This window comes from Haliotis rubra, unplaced genomic scaffold, assembly GCF_003918875.1.
Source record: "Haliotis rubra isolate DU_JTF1 unplaced genomic scaffold, ASM391887v1 Scf593, whole genome shotgun sequence".
Classification (NCBI taxonomy): domain Eukaryota; kingdom Metazoa; phylum Mollusca; class Gastropoda; order Lepetellida; family Haliotidae; genus Haliotis; species Haliotis rubra.
This window is the reverse complement of record NW_025767294.1, coordinates 100988-119256: the sequence shown is the minus strand read 5'-3', so window position 1 is coordinate 119256 and position 18269 is coordinate 100988.

Below are 18269 nucleotides of genomic sequence, written 5' to 3'. Positions count from 1 at the left end.
ACATCGCCCCTCATAAATACAAGCCAAAGTTCTTCAACAGGATTTGTAAACGGCTTAAAATCAGAGTTACATGAAACTATAATATTCATTGCATCCAGTCAAGACGAATCGTATCCGGTTACGTGTAAACGTTTGGGAGACCTTTCTGCAAAACTAACTTGCATATGGCCATGAGAAACATTAATTGTGAAGCGTCAAGTTTTATAACTTTTGAAAAACACTCCAGCAATTGACCAAAAATAGTACAGCGTTAGTCTCTCAAGTCTCTTGAGAGGGATTCTAGCAGAAATAAAATGTAGACTCATCTGATTATTTTCCATATTACCTGAAATTGAAACGAACACTTTAAATGTCTGTCGGGCCGATATATTGAGTTGAATGTGATAAAGTGATATCGAACGGCCACCTGATATATCACTGAGTCAGTTGAGAAAGATGCGTAGATCCCAATATCCGTTTTGCACCAAAATGGATGAATATGTTTCCAGAGAAATATCGATTTTTCGTCAGACGTATCTTCCACCATGTTACAGTTGTAAGTGTTCCTTTCATACATCCAGACATCATAAGTTAAAGTGCGAAATAGATCATCTTCTGGTCAATACCGTCTCTACAAGCTGAAACGGATCCTCGGAAGGAAGTCAATTGGCCCATGTATTATGTAAAGGTATGTGACTTTCTGGAGTAATATTGCTCCCTTGGGCATTCTGGGCTTCAGCTGATTTCTAGCAACATTTTCTGGTCGCTGTAGGCAACTTAATGGATCAGGCTGTCGGATTTGTTGGCTTGGTCCGTTGTGTGTTATCGATCTCTGTGGCGTGAATTGGTGCTGAGAGTATCAATCTCTTGTTCTATGAAAGTCTCGATTATTGAAAAGCCGTGACCATATACTTAAATATAGCAGAGTGCAGCGCCGGTTTGGTTGGATTAAGTTAAGTTAGTCTGTCCCGTGATAGATTAACTGAAGAGTCAATTGATACTAGAACTACTCCGGAGTGTACTTATCCCAGCAAGTCAGAAGAAATCTCTCGGCATCAAAACACTTCTTCAGGATATGACCAATCATTGAGGATCGAAGCACCTACACATTTACCTATTTGTTAATAATAATTTTACTCCATAACATAACAATATAAGATGAAGGACAATTCTCCTTGGGTCATCTTGTGAAAGACAATATAATTGAAGGCAAAATTTTAATCTCATTTTATTTATTTAATTTTTATATACTCGCCATCAAGGATACTTTACCTTCAGTAACATATATTCTACATACCGTCATAACATTTTACTTCGATTGGAATATGGGGTATCAATATATATCTTCGGTGACATTTTTTAACTAACTTCTTGGTCTTGATGCCAGCATTGAACCTGTTCGGTCGTTGAATTTAATTCAGTATATTTATTTTAATTGTCACAAGAATCACAAAGCCAGATCGTGCAGATGTTGGCTGAGACCAAGAGATATGTACCCTTCGTACAAGGATTCTCCAATATTCTCTCTTCACTCTTAAGAGCCCCAGTGAGTTAAAATCACAAGTCTGGCTAACATCGTCTCGAACAGGCAGTTCCAGCCTTCTACAGTGTCTACCCAACCACACCCAAAAATATCTGTCAAGGTTACAGGTCTGGCCATCATGGTTTAACTTCTGACAAGGACTTTTCTGGCCGTTCAGCCAGCGACTTCTGGTTTTCATAGTCTTTGTATTTGATCTGGGTCACTTTGGGACTTAATTCTTTTCTACTTCAATTACTATAACTATTTGAGCAACTGTACCTTTCGTCACTACTAGTATTCAGTTTTTAACTGACAGCAAGGCACAAGTAAGAAGCAAATAGCCATCTGGTTCGACATGACCACGAAACACAATATCTGACTGAGAAGGGTCAGTACAACAAACCACAGATTATGTGTATCGTCATCTTGAAAACGCATGGGACGAGTGCTATTATGCAAGTTCATTTTCGTCAAATCCCACAATAAGGTAACAGCAAAGCATCCGTCTGCGTACATCATTCATTATATAGAAGCTCTATGTCATCCTCTTGTCCAATCCTGGAGGTGGAGAACTGCTATGCTCCGTTGGGGGAAATCAGACCTTCCCATAGCGATGCGTTAGAGCTCTTGAGTTTTTTCCGTAAAAGGAATATATTACGTGGTTAACTACTTGTGTAAAATGTAAACGTCTTTATTGGCAATTTAAAATCCATTTGAGACTCTATTTAAATCCAACGACGCCAAACAACCCAATGTCGCTTCAGCTTCTGCTGCTTTGTCAATAGAATGAAAAATATCTTGCAATAATACTCGCTGCGGCACATTTTCATGTGCCTCCTTCACGCGTGGTGAAAAGGAAATTAGGTCACGACAAAAAATCTCACTTTACCTCAGGGCACTCACACTTATTGATAAACACTTGTTGACACTCAGAAGTTGTCAAAGACTTTACTTCGAAGGCGGACGGTTTTAACCGTGATGGATGATTTTGAAAAATGATTTTGTGATGCCTTAAATGAAGATGAAATGATATGCACTAGGGCGATGCAAAGGGCAATGAAATGACGTTTTTTTTATGAAAGTGATGCATATTTTCGTTTGAAAGACTCTTACTAGTTCTGAATTAATAATGAATGATGAAGATCTCACAACTGACGACGGGGATAACCGTCGCTTCCAGCTTGTTTTTAAGTTTACTGCTTACAGTTGCAAACAGCAAAATTTCGACTCATGACGGCGGCTGCAACAGGAAGTAACAGCAAAGCCTAATGTGAATTATTAATCAGTTCAATATTTATTCGTGACGAATTACACAAAACAAAATCTTGCGAAATACTCATTCACTGACATTAACTCATTTTCACCCTGCCTTTACAGCCGAATCAAAGGACATTTTAACAACTCTGGAATATATACATATACTGTCTCACTTAATTTCTGGACACCTTGCACTCTCTTTAGGCTATCAAAGATAATGCATGTCAGATCTGGTTTTACGTGACAACATTAAATTTCATAATTATCTTCCTATGAGACAAAACCACGTTTGGCTGGTTGTCCAGACATGTTGGAATCGTTGGTAACACGATAGCTGATATTGCGACCGAAGCAGCACTCAACGAAATATGAGATACTTCTTCACCCATGTGGTGATTTTACACCTGTGATAGTAGCAGATATTAAATGCAAAGAAGTTGGATGTGCCAGTAGGAACACAAATATTACATTCTCTATAAATCGATTCTCAACCACAACTACTGGGTAGTCAGTTCAGACTTGAGGAGGAGATTATGCAACGATGTACTGTTGGTCATGCACGATATATTCATGAATACTTTTTGAAAACCAGATCCTCCATTCTGTATCCTTTGTGGCGAAAGAAAAGTCATTTTAGCTTGACTCTTTTTCAATGACACGTAGTAACTTTTTCAGTTCCATTTAAAAAGGATCGTTTGACTTCATGTCTGTGTTGGGCTTGCAGATTAAACCTGTGTATTGCTTTGGTATTTTGGTTTGTTTGTGTTTTTTCTTTCTTTAATTTTAGACCTAAACTGCGTTTTAGAAACTAATATATTGATTATTCATTGAACTTGACTATGTGCTGATTTCAAATACATTCGTGGGTGATTGGATTCCTTTATTAACGGCTTCGTTTCAAATCACCCGATAATTCATTTCATAAGGCATAGCATAACAGGGGCAATATGATAACGTTTGCACACTTAATTCTACCATGATTGGTGTCAAGCCCAAACTACTGAGTCTGGATATTACCCCATTGACGTGAATCTGAACGATCTGTCAGTACCAATCGGTAAACCCACACATGTATTCAGTCAGTCCGGAACCTTCAACGCAGCTTTACATCTAAGTCACTAAATAGAAGGGCACCCAAGAGAGCAAATGGAATAGAAAATTATGTCCCAATAGCCCGGGGGACTTTCGTGTTTACATTACCTAAGCACTCTGCAAATGTCTCATCGACAGTGAATATGTCCCTGTGTCAATCTTCATTTGAAGATCCGGGATGAGTTGGATAATATTGTCGATAACGTTTCGTTTTAACCACGCCTATTTATTGATATCAGATATACTTATCGCAAACCTGTGAGTGTGATCACTCATTGACCTGAATGCAATAGGACCCGTGAAGATCTGGGTTAGAATTGATCTTCCGTAATCCATACTTGGCGTAGGAGGCGACTAATGGGATCGGGTGGTCAGGCTTGCTGCCTTAGTTGACACTTGTCATCGTATCCCAATTGCGTAGATCAATGCTCATGCTGTTGATCAGTGGATTATCTGGTCCAGACTAGATTATTTTCAGACCGCCCCATACAGCTGGAATATTGCTGAGTGCGGCTTAAAATATCTCACTCACTCACAAACAACTGTTTCAGTACAGCTCGTTCAGCTTGACCTGAGCTACTCTACATATGCATGACCCGGGGGTCAAGTGGCAAAAACGGCAGGTGGAGTTAACTTCATTAAATAGGGGAGCAGAGAATGTACTTAATGCTGCGTTCGTGCGAAACATGCATACATGGATTCGTTACAGAACTGGTCTTGGAAAACAACACTCCTGAAAAAATAATCATTTCATGTTTTTAATTGAATTGTTTATACAATCATTTGCTATGCTATCTAGCTTGGTTTACTAACTTTAGGGACCGTTCATAATTTATGGCTAGGGTGGTGGTGATGATTTTTATGGAGAAGCATGTACAATGTGAATGACAAATATATTTATCCTCATTGTCAGATGAACAAATTATCACCATGATGACTATTGTCCCATTTCACACTATTATTTGTAGTAGATGGGCAAATAAGTCAGTAAAATGACGTGTGCAGATGCACATGATGCAATATTGCGTAACTGTATCATACATCCTTAGTGTACAATGTTCGCAATTTCCATAAGAGCTGCGTAGGCGTAATGCTATTACCTTTGAAACGTGAGGCATTAACCAATTACGATCACATTCATGATGTTTTGGCGCCGCTGCAGACATGACCGTATTTTTCCTGACATATATGAAAGTTAAGTGACTTTAATACAAACGTGTGGCCTCGTGGACGACTTTCCCAGACACTGGCTGCTGGAGCAAGTCAGCATGACATCTTGGCACGAGGCAAAACCATTCTGGCCCACTCTGCTTATTCTGTTACTTTCGTATTACTTCAGCAGCCACGGAGGAATGATTGCATGTTGTAACCCAATCCGTCTCTAGTCGATTTATACTGGTTGATGAGTGCGAAATATCAAGTAACATTTTTTTAAGAATTACGAAGTATCAATTTGGTGAAGATTTCTGGGTGGGCCCAAATGATTCAAATCTGACGGGGACACTGATGACACCCCCAAATGTCACTCACAATTTCCCCTCAGTGGGAATAAAACTCTTCGATACTCTACGAAATATATTTTTAATCCTGGTAAATGTCTCACGTTCCTTTTAAATATAGATCATAATATGGTATCCGTACATCAATGAATCAAGGTTCTATCATTAGATAGATTGCGATGAAGAACATTTCCTTGAATGTACTACACGTTTGAAGGCTAGGTTGAGAGAGAGAGAGAGAGAGAGAGAGAGAGAGAGAGAGAGAGAGAGAGAGAGAGAGAGAGAGAGAGAGAGAGAGAGAGAGAGAGAGAGAGAGAGAGAGAGAGAGAGACATCCTCCTCAATCACCTCGCAAAATAAGTTCCACCAGCACGTTTGCAGAAGGTTCAGAAAGGTTGATTACAACTTCACAATCTTTACGTCAAAGCACAATTCCGCCATCAGCTTCACCACTGTATATAACACCCAGCATCTCAAACTATTCACCAAGGAGTACACAGATGAGAACTGCCAAAATGACCAAATTTGACACCTCCATCAATCACAACCTCACGACATCGCCAGTGTATCGGACGTCGCTATACCCACTACCCAATCAACCATCATCCACATATATTAGACGTGCCAACTTGTGCAACTGACAACGAAGCATAATCAAAAGAACACTTCCCTCAAGACATCCCAAACATCCACCACCCACAACGTATACCCCAAAGACCTAGGCCGAGAAGTCCTCCCTACTTGGGTGAGTGAGTATAGTTTCACGCTCCTTTCAGTAATATTCCAGCAATATGTTGGCGGGGAAATCCAGAAATGGTCCTCACACATCGTAGCCATTTCGGGAATCGAACCCGAGCCTTTAGCGTGCCGAGCGGACGCTTTAACCATTAGGCTACCCCCTACAGGAACGAATTGACCTTGCTCCCAATTCCCACCCTACCCTGCTGTGAAATTATTATTCATTATCTATAGTCGATGCGTCAATGCTCGAGACAGAGCCTTCTCCAATACTTGAAGAAACTTGTTCTACTTGTGGGGAAACTAACATAAGACAAAGGCGGTTAATATGCAGAACGTAACCAGCTTTCACACACTATTGTATATTGTGGTGTTCGTAATTAGATGGAACATTTACACATACTCAGAACCTCACGAAACATTTCTGTATTAGTTACAAAGGCTTCGCATAATTTCAGTAATAATTAATGTGATGTGAGAATGCCTACAATAACAAATGAATAACATCGGATAAACACGATATTTAATGCCCTGCAGTGCCGTCCCTCGGAAGCTCGTTTCACGTTCCCTGACCAATCTATCTCATGTACTTTGTCATGCTGCGATACCCCTCTGAATAACCTGTCAGTATCCATTAAATGACCCGTATGTAATTGTCAGATAGGAACCTTGAACCTGATTTCATGTGGCAGTCAGTAAATTCTGCTGTTCTCTTAGGAGAGGACATAGGCAAGTGTTTACGACAGTACAATACTCGCGAGTCAAAGAGGCGCGTTTGAAAACAATCACGTTTTTATATTGTGTACTTTCAAAGTCTTCTAGATCCGCTTTGGGGAAGGTACTATTGGATTTGGATGTGTGTATTGCTGGGCTGTACAATAAATGAATACTGACTTCAGGATTATTGTCATCATGAGGGAGATATACCGTTAGCATTGCAGTTCAATGTTATTTGCATGATGTTTCAGAAAATGCAGGCAATATTTTGATATTTTATCTCATTTCTGTACAAATATTAATTGTGGATGATGCTGAAGTAGAACCGATGACTAAATAACCATCTACTGTTGTTTTTGTATAATTGTGATGTAATTAAATGAACGTATATTGTAATTGTCTGTCGGTGTGGTACACAAATGGATGAGAGAACGAGGGAGACTTTATTCAGTACTGAGTACAAATACAAAGAAGTTCATACATATCAAAATGTATGGATATAAATGTACACTTGGTGTGGGAGATCAACTACAACATACGTGTTTCTTTAAAACTAAATGGTAAACCTTTGATTATGTTTACATTTGTGCAAGACATGAGTTGAAACAACTTTTGCTGTGTTGGATAATGATTAAAAACATTTGGTATGAGTTTTGTTCGACTTTCCTTGAAGAAAGGAAAAACAAGAACAAAATGGAACTTATCTATGTGAATGTCTTGGAATTTGGACATTTCGTTCAGGAAGCCGTTATCAGATATGAGACTTGCCAGCTATGAAATGCGTTTTAGCAGTGTTTAGAACAGTTTGCAATGTGAGAACTATGGCATTATACCCATTAGCTGGGTGGAATATAACTAATTTGTATGACACCATCACATGTGTACAATATGCCCTCACTGCTCTTAGTTGTTTTGGTTAAATATGATATTTCAGAATTTTCAACATTGTATATGTTCATGCCTAAGTATGGAGCACAATTCCATCAAATACCCAATATATGAATAATGGAACCGGTAAAGATGACACAGTTGTTTAACAAACAAATCCATGTAAATCCGTTTTCCTTCAACGACGAGAATGAATTCAAGTCTGTAAACATTTCAAGCATCTTAATGTAATTGTAACTACATTCATGGTACCCCAAGAAAATTCCGGGTTACAATGACTCCAGCTATTGTGTTATTTCGCCAATGCAACTAACGGATTGTGTGATCAGGTTCGATGATCAATGTCTGTCCTTGTCGATCATTAGACTCAGGGGGCAGTGGGGTAGCCTAGTGGTTAAAGCGTTCGCTCGCCACGCCGAAGACCCGGGTTCGATTCCCAACATGGGTACAATGTGTGAAGCCCATTAATGGTGTCCCCCGCCGTGATATTGCAGGAATATTGCTAAAACTGGCGTAAAACCATACTCACTCACTCATTAGACTCAGTGTGTTACTGAACCATGTGGAACTGGAATAAAGCTGAGGGCGGCGTTCGACAAGAAACACACTTTGAAATGAGGAAACAAGTTTGTGTCACACATTTATCATCTTTCCATGTAACCTTCTTTCTCTTTTTCCGATTTTGTAATCATTTGACCTTTTTTTCCGATATTATACTTATACTATTTAACGGAGTCACTCAAGGATCTGACCGACATGGCTTAACCTTTGTTTTGAGACTTTGAAATGATCAGCAGAGGAAATGGAACTGCCACGAAACAGGAAATTACATATGAGAAACAAAACAATAAAGAAAATGGATATTTCATAGAGCTGTTCAGATGATTTCTGGAACGGAGAAGGTTCTTAAAGCCAAGGTGATACACCGGTACAATGTGCTTAAATAGTTAATTATTGATGTTCTTTATAAAAATTGGAATTATGGTTTTCTAAAATGAAAACATCAAACGTATATTCCAAAGAGAAAGATGCTTTGTACTCCTTCCCTCAGATTTGACAGTTAATGAAGTTTTACGTAACACTCGTCAATATAGCAGATATATGATGGCGGTCTGTAAATAATCGGGTAGGAACCAGACCACCCGTTGATTGACTTCAAGCGCATCGATCTGACGTGTCAACCATGTCAGGGAGCTTGACCACCCAATATCGTTAGTCGCCTCTTGTGACGGTCATAGGTTGCTGCAGATCCATGCAAACCCTGATCCCTACGGGTAGTTCGCTAACACATGCTTATAATACATTTGGAATCATACAACAGTCCCTACTCTAAGCATCATTTATGGTGAATTTGGACAGGTTTTTACCTCATTATGCCTGAATAGTAATAGTGGGGTTTTGCCTAAATACAATGTCATTATCCGGTGTAATGGAGATAGTTTCTTAAACCATTTTTCCCCGTTATGTTTAAAAAGTAGTTATTGTAAAGCACAGTTCATTCTTTGACGTGTACTATATTACCTTATAATAGACTTGTTCCGATGTTGAGTTATTTTGCAATTCATCATGAAAAGCAACATGTGCTGATAATGCAAATGGTAACCCAAATACCTCAACATTATTAGCGACACTGGTCTTATTCGTGTGCGATCAGAAAGATGGTCAAGGCATGAATGAGCATTTTATTTTTCTTTTTTCTAACTTTGAAAGGGTGATTTGTTGTCCATTTATCCATTTGCGCTGTACACTTGTGTGTGTCAATTCTTCGCCTTGACGTAATTTCTTCACGCGTCATGCATATGTCTGGAAAAACAATAACTAAACAGGAAATCCGGTGTTACATTGTTAGTTTATGGGAAACAGTTTTTCATTCTCATGTTGCTTGAATGAGTGTAGTTTTACATTTTCAGAACACAAACGGAGGTCACGGAACCATCCTCACAATTAACAAACTTCTTTTCATAGGAAGTCACCTGTTGGAATTGGTTTCACACACTGTCGCTCTGTGAGACTGAGATGTATCTTTTGTTCATTCATTTCTTAAATGCAAGCCTACTTTATTTATGTCACCATTTGAGTTAAATGGTACAAAAGAACGACAGTGTCATTCCCGTCAGCAAATAACGTGATTTAACGTGTATGTAATGGTTCCATTCACTCAATCGACAGACATGTCCACAAACAGCAACTGAAGCTTTAATGGTCGTATATTCTCCTGTGAATAGAATGTGTAAAGGAATTGTCTTTAGAAATATTCTAACTGGCTTAAACACAGATTCTTGGCTATTTTCGACCCGCTGAATTCTCCTGAGTACAATTCAAGCTGACGAAGGTAAGTGACGTGTAGTGCCGACCGTTTTACTGACAGCCAAATGTTCACCTTTTTCACAGAAAGCCTTCGTGAAGGAGATTTGTTTTGGTATATACATGATTCATTGGTAACAGCCCCGAACCCGATAGAGATATGTGACATTGGCTTCCAATTACCTGTTATGGACAATGTCTCTTTGCCTGGCAGGAGACTTCAAATGGCATCAGATAGGGTATTGATTCAAAAAAGCCGGAAAACTAAATCCAAGAAGTAAACGTATCCAAATGTTACAGTATGTGACAGGTCAGTTGCCCGTTTTTTTCAACGTTAGTCTTTGCAATATTGTCAACAAACAGTGAGACAACTGGCCTTTGAGACAATCAAGCATCTAATTGGCCTTTGCGGTTTCATCGTTTTTCCCTGAATTGCAACACGTAAGGGCAGAGTGAGTAAGTAAATATTATAGTTATTGATCGTGTTGATGGTTTTTTGTTGTAAATGACATTTCGATATTTTGGAATAGACCAAAAACAAACTAGGAAAAATATACACCACTTGCCAATTCTCCATGTTTCTGTATATTCTGGCAATATCGTTATGAAATTAAACATCGAGAGGTAGACATAGAAATGTCGATGGCATCACGTCTGGAAAGTATCATAATTGTCCAAATGTTGGTTATGGTGATTAGTTACGGTGAAGATTGGGACAGTTCACTCTCACTGATAATTTGTGAGCTGGACGCGTCATATTTGACGAACATATACATTCTGGTATTGGCACGTTTGCAATACATTCAGGTCCTCATTCGTTCACATGGCAGTTTCTTCTTACTGGTTATGTAGTATGTGTCGTTGCTGTACACACGCAGGACACGTAACAATAAACCATATAATTAAATGGGCATACTGGAATCAAGGCAGAAGGTTGTCAAATCATTAGCTCAACAGAAATGGGTATATTCTGTGTCATACAAATACGCTGCTGTCGTGGTTGCATTTGTGTTATTTCGGAATCCTCCCAGACTAACACAAAAAATGGGTGTAACTAATGTGACGCAGATGACCAAAGTCAACAAAAGGATAACAGATGTCACAAAGGATCAGTATCTACAATTGAGGAACAAATCTATGGCTCCGTTTGTGTGTGATATTTTCTAATTGCAATTATTCTGCTAAAACATTGTATAAAACAAACACCTTTAAGTTTTACATCTAGATCTACTCTCAAGATTGGGCTGTTTCCCTCGGTCGAAGACACATTTAATTACATCAAACAACGCTTTGTTCCAAATGACTGTTAGCCTGGATCAAAAGAACAGAAATAAACCAATAAAAATGTGCTTGCGTGTGGAGTAGGATCGAGATTTTAATTAACAATAAACCATGAACTAAAGAAAAGTAGTTTAATTACAGAAGAGTGGCATTGTAGTTTCCTGAAAAAACGGTTCGAAGAACGTGCTTGAATGTTAGAAGAGAAACATGACCTTTCAACGTCTTTACCAAGCGTCTTAAGTAGTGTGGACTAATTGAAAAGCTAGGTTGTCGTTTGGTATTTTAATAAATCCTTGTCGGCAGAGAAACACTGCTACATGCAAGGAAATTATCTCAAGTCTACAGGTGTTGGTCTGAATATGCACAAGCCTAATTTTTGAAATCGTTGTCCTCGTGTAAAAGCTATTTAAAAAATTACAATTCACATGGGCAGCCTTGTAACCCTGTACAAAACTACTACAATGAGTGGACAAACATTGCAGAGAAGTTTGAATGATGTCTACATATAGACCACCTTCGAACCGTCGGTTTTCAGTAGAAGATCCCAGTGTATTCAATGACTGGTACATCAAATATCAAGAAACGATGAGTTTCCTGAGTGATGTGCAAACTAGATTTCAATCTTTACGCTCACCACCAGATAATATCAATCATTCACTCTATTGTTGATAACAATGCAAAAATCCTTGTTTGTTTTATAGACTTCAAAGTAAAATTTGACAAAAAAAGCTCAAATACCCCTTTTGAATTGATGCAAAGTTTGGTTTTGTAATGTTGTAGGAATATCAGTATACTTTACTTGTTTCGCTCTTCTTAAACAGACTAATTGCATTATTTGGAATGTTTTGATGCTTTTTTTGTATTTGGATGGCACATGCCCAGAAAGCTGGTCCTGGAACATTACACGGAGGGCACGTCATTGTTACGCCTTCATCTACTCTCTTCGTCAGAATAAAAAATAAGCTACGAGCAACCTTGCTCGAATATCAACGTGGATGATGCATGTTGAACCAGTTGGAAACGAATTGGTAGTATGACATTAGGATGAGGATTCTGATGACCTCATCCACCCAGTTATACTCCATCATGGTTGTCCTCTTGTCCAAACCAAGGAGAAACTGTCGTAACGTTTGTGTCTGGAATGAAGTGACGACTATGAGAGGAAGCTATCGTCCCTGCGAGAAATATCTACAGATATAATTCATATCATTTTAATATAAATGGTAGACCCAAAACCGAATGCGAGTGAAAAAATAAAAAGGTAAATATTTTGCACCAGTAATACATGACTCTTTTCTCCGCTGAGATAAAAGATAAAAGATAAAAATACATCACATATGTAATTACTGATGATGGCATATAGACTTTAAAGATGACAATTTTTATTACAGGTTTATCTAGGATACATACCATTTTCTTTTTTGTATATATCAGAGCCACAATGTACTTGCTTATCTACCACGAACCAAACTACTTTAACGTTATTTATTTTATGAAATTTGACCCTTTTTCAAGTTTGTAAGTGACATCAATTTTCTCGATGTTGCTTTAAAACAAGAGAGGAAATAGAAACGTCTTGAGTGGGAAATTAGATTAAAAACCATACTTAAACCAACAGTTATCAAAAGAAGTCGCTCCGATTGTGACAGGATGGGAGAGACCAATCACCGATTGGATAATAGATGGTGTAAATGGACATGGCAAGTTCAAAAATCGAAAAATGTTTGACATTGAATGTGCTGTTGAAGATATTCCCTATCGACAAAGGGGACTATCACTCTTGGTTTCGTGGTTCCCAAACTTTAAATTCAGTTACTTTGATGGGAAAACTGTGCTATTTAGATGTTATCGTTGTATTTGAAACAAAGAGTATGCTGGCGTAGAGAGCACACTGTAAAAAGTATAACGTTGTTGTTTCTTATTAATTTAGCCAGCATTTGTGCTGTCAAAACACTGCTTAGTTGTCACTGCATACAGCAAGTGCACTTACGCATTCGTCTCTGACAAAATTGTTTGCTTGATGTTTAACGCCGCACTCAGTAATACTCCAAGTATGTGGCGGCAGTCTGTAAATAATCGAGTGTTGACCAGGCAATTCAGTGATCAACAACATGGACATCGATTGGGATATAATGACATGTGTCAACCAAGTCAGCAAGCCTGACCACCTGATCCTGTTAGTGGATTCTTACAAACATAGGCTGCTGAAGACCAATTCTAACTCCGATCTTGACGGGTTGATCTCAAAACATGGGTTAGTCATACTGTGTAATGGAATCAAACCCAGCATGGTAATCAGATACCTTCATGTGAACAAAAGCAATATATGTATAGTATCATTTCGCATATGAAAGCGGTAATAAGTTACTTTACTTAGTCCTTTGTTCATGATATGTGAACTCTGATATATACATAACATTCATAAACTCTATTCAGGTGAACATCAGTGAGTACATATCATGTCAAATTAACATGTTATTGAAATAAATGTGTAATTCAATAGTTAATGTAACACATCCTTGACGTCAAGAAGATGCCTATTCCATTACCTCAACATGCAACCTGACGTACATATAAAAAAACATACTATTCCCCGCTTATGTAGCAGACACAAGACTATATTTCAAGGATGTAACTGATACGTGTGTAATTATTCTTGGAAGAACATTGTTTAAAAAATGACAAGACGGACTCTTGCTGTCCACTGAAAAACAACATGTTTTCTTGTGAATATCTATCTTTATTTGCAGCCCTTTGGCGAGGCAAGTCCCATCAGAGATGTATCTCTACTGTATTGTTCTTCATGACTGTATAGTTATCAGAGCATGCAGATCTTAAGAATAATTGCAGATCCCGTGTGGAATTGACCTGCTGGTTATGCAGGAAGAGCTCAAGATAAACGAAACGTTGAAAATAATTCGCGTAAGTCAGCTACAATATTAAGCACCATGACAGTGTTACAGAGAGTTGTATTTGTCACTGAAAACCATGGAGCATGATTTGTTAATGGTATCCGTATTTTGCTTCATAATCAAGAGTAATAATAAGACTATGACCTTTTATATTGAGCCACATTTCCACACAAAAGCACTACTGTTTGAGCAGGTATCTATCTTCAGTTGGTTACTGTTCTCTCTGCATGCTACTTATGATTGTACATTGATCAGAACATACAGAACCTACGTGAAATTGTTAATGTGTTCATGTCGACAGCTGATGACATTTTGGGGTGATCAGACATTTGATCATAACCACTGATCGTGATCACTCATTGACCTTAATGCAATACGACCCGTGATGATCCGGGTTAGAATTGGTCTTCAGCAACCCATGCTTGTCGTAAAATAGGACAAACGGGATCGCATGGTTAGGCCCGCTGACTTGGTTGACACATGTCATCGTATCCCAATTGTGTAGATTGATGTTCATGCTGTTGATCATTTGATTGTCTGGCCCAGACTCGATTATTTACAGACGGCCGCCATATAGCTGGAATATTGCTGAGTGTGGCGTTAAACAAAGAACCAACCAACCTTATTGCAATAGCATTATCACAAGAGCCTATACGTTCATTCCAGTAGCTATGACAAAAACATATTCTAGTATAATTCTTTAGGAATTTAACGCTTATAAGATTTACCATTTCAAATGATAATCAATACTGGCACAATATAGTATCCATGGTTATGCATAATATTCCACGAATAAATAAGTTTTGGTGTAACTATTAAATGTCAGTGCGAAAGAATAACTTTTTTCGATTATCCTACTGATTCCAGTTGGGGAAAAAGGCAATATAGCTGTAGATAATATATGAATCGGTCGCTGAAACTGGCCATGTTACCAGATGGGTTTAAGTGATTGATCCTTTACATCGAAAATCTCAAGACCCAAACAAATAACCTTCGCAAAGCAGCAGTTCCAGCCTCAGCAGCGTATATCCAACGACACCAAAACCCAAACAACTCACACGCTAAGTCGCATTTGTGACCGTATGTGGTTCTTCTGATTTGTCTGGTGTAAGAGTGTGGCGCCTGGCTTCCAGGCATCTGTTCCTATTGAACCTGTGTCACTTGAGGATATATCTTTCCTTTTTCACAAATCTACATGTACTTATGTGATGAGGTCATTTTCATACAACTCCTATTTGACAATGACAAGCTAACAGCAAGAAGCGCATCAAGCTAGCACATGGCTTTCTGGTTTGACATCTCCAATGACCTTAAAACGACCTGTCTGCTGGTGAAAGACAAGTGCATCATACCATAGAAACTGAGTGTCGTCCTTCTGACAGCGTCTGGGATGAGTGCTACCATGCTTCCATATAGGTAATACGATCGTCTCACGAGGATGTGTTACAGGAAGACTTGTCCGGAAAAGGTTGCTGTGAGATGGGTAACTATTAAGAAGTAAACGGATAAATTGGCAGTTTAAAATTCCCTCTGAAACACTTTATTCACACATGGTGACGCCAAACGACCATGTTGCTTTGTCAACACAATAAAAGGATGTTGCAAAAACATTACCAGTGGGTGGCACTTTTTCATGTGTCTCTTTGGAGCTAGGTGAACAAGATATCAGGCTGGGACAATAATCCTCAATTTACTTGGGGATGGTACTCAGACTTGACATGTTATCAAGGATGATTCTTCAAAGGAGGTCATACTCTATTGTACTCTGACAGAAGCCCTTGTGATGAACGACTTTTAAAAATGCTCTGATGGTTCATAATTGAAGACGAAATGAAATGCATTTCTACAGCACGATTTACGCCAAGGACACTCGATTTTACAAAATAAGAAGCAGGTATTTGAAACAGAGTTAGTTGTGTTGAATTAACAAGGAATGCCAACTTTGAATGGCGATCTCACAGGCTGGATAGCCATCTCTTCCAGCATATGTGTGGGTGTTGTTGCTAACAGTCATAATCAGCTGAATTTCTGCAGGGTCATTCAAACTCGTTATATATCTATTGAAGAAAGTAATTTTCTTTGGAACAATGTTCAATATATATAAATAAATATTCATTTTGGAATCTCACCTTGGAAGATCCGGGTTACAATTGGTCTACAGCAACCCATGCTTGTCGTAAGAGGCGACTGACGGGATCGGTAGATCGGGCTTGTTGACTTGGTTGCCAGATGTTATCGTATCCCAATTGTGTATATCGATGCTCATGCTGTTGATCAGTGGATTGATTGTCTGGTCCAATATCGATGATTTACAGATCGCCGCCATATAGCTGGAATATTATTGAGTGCAACGTTAAATAGCAAACAAACCAATCTGAAATTATATACTTCCATTTCAATACCAATTCGATGAACATGACCTTGACTTTAGGGTCATTATTCAAAATAATTATGTGCATTTAAATGCAAGACACCCAATGATGATGTTTCCATATGCTTGATGGAAGCACATCATTAACAAGGGGGGAGGGGGGTGTCCTTTGAAAACAACACACAATAATAAATATTGTCGTTTCAATAGAAATTAGATGAACATGACCTTGACTATTGGGTCATTATTCAAAATTAGTTTGTGCATTTAAATGCACGACACCTAGTGGTTATGTTTCCATGCTTGGCGGAAGCACATCATTACCACATTGGCTAAGACACACGTTTTTTCCCCTGTGTAAACAGCACAAAATAATTGTCGGAAATCATCTCAACAAACCAACACACAACTCTATTTCTCGAAGGCATAACATGCCAATGTGAATCAAAATAAAGGATGTAAAGTGTGTTGCCTGTCTTAGTGCCACCCGCTCCGTGACACAGGAATACTAGATACTACGTAATTTACACGTTTTAGAAAGCATATAAAACGATTAACCAGCGGACATATTCCTCAACCAAATCGGTAGTCGATTTTGTTTGGAGAACATTGACAATTAGGCTAATGGCGAGAGAAACATTTATCACCAATATGAGTTTGAAAGTTCATCAAAGACAGACAAAGACGTCTGTTTGTTTCTCAACCCTCTAGTTGTAGTATTAATTATGCATGTGAGTGAGTGAGTGAGTTTAGTTTTAGGCCGCACTCAGCAATATTCCAGCTATATGGCGGCGGTCTGTAAATAATCGAGTCTTGACCAAACAATCCAGTGATCAACAGCATGAGCATTGGTCTGCGCAATTGGGAAATTATGCATGTTTTCTAAATAGTAGTAAAATTAATTGATACGCCAACAAACTATCTGCCTGGTCAATAAGCTGTACGTTACATCCAATTTCTTGAAATCCCTAATGTATCCTTTGTATACAATATTTGCAAGTACCTCACGAATCATTAATGAATGATTATTGCTTAACGCCGTAACAGCAATGCGCTGCGAGAGGTAGTTAAAAATCCCAACAGATGTATATAAAGAATAATAAAAGCAAAAAAGTGAATATCACAAAATATCATGTCACATGTCACAGAAGAACAGATGAACTCACTTTTTGGAATAAAATCTATATCTTGTCATAAAAACGTATTTCGTTTTAGAATGTAATAATCATGCAGGTAAAAAGTGATTTCATTGTAGAAACCTGAAAATCTGTATGTTAGAGTTGAATCTGTACTGTCTAAAAGAATTCGTTTCGTGGTAGCCTGACATGGACAAGGAATGCACCACCACCCCGTAAGAAGAAAATTTACAAAAAACATGAAGGCGTAATGCTATTACCTTTAAAGCTAAGGCAAATAGATGATTAACATTATAGTTATGCAGTTGTGGCGCCGCTGGAGACATGATCAAATTTCCTTTGTAACATGTGAAGGTTAAATGAAATATTATACAAACATGATGTCTCGTGGCCGACTTCACCAGACACTGTGGGTCAGCGTGACAACCTGGCACGAGGCGAAACTATCGGATCCTCCGTGACATCCTGGTACTAAGACATCAAAAGTCAGCGAGTGAGTTTAGTTTCACACGGCTTCTAGCAATATTCCAGCAATATCACGGCGGGGAACACCAGAAATGGGCTTCACACATGG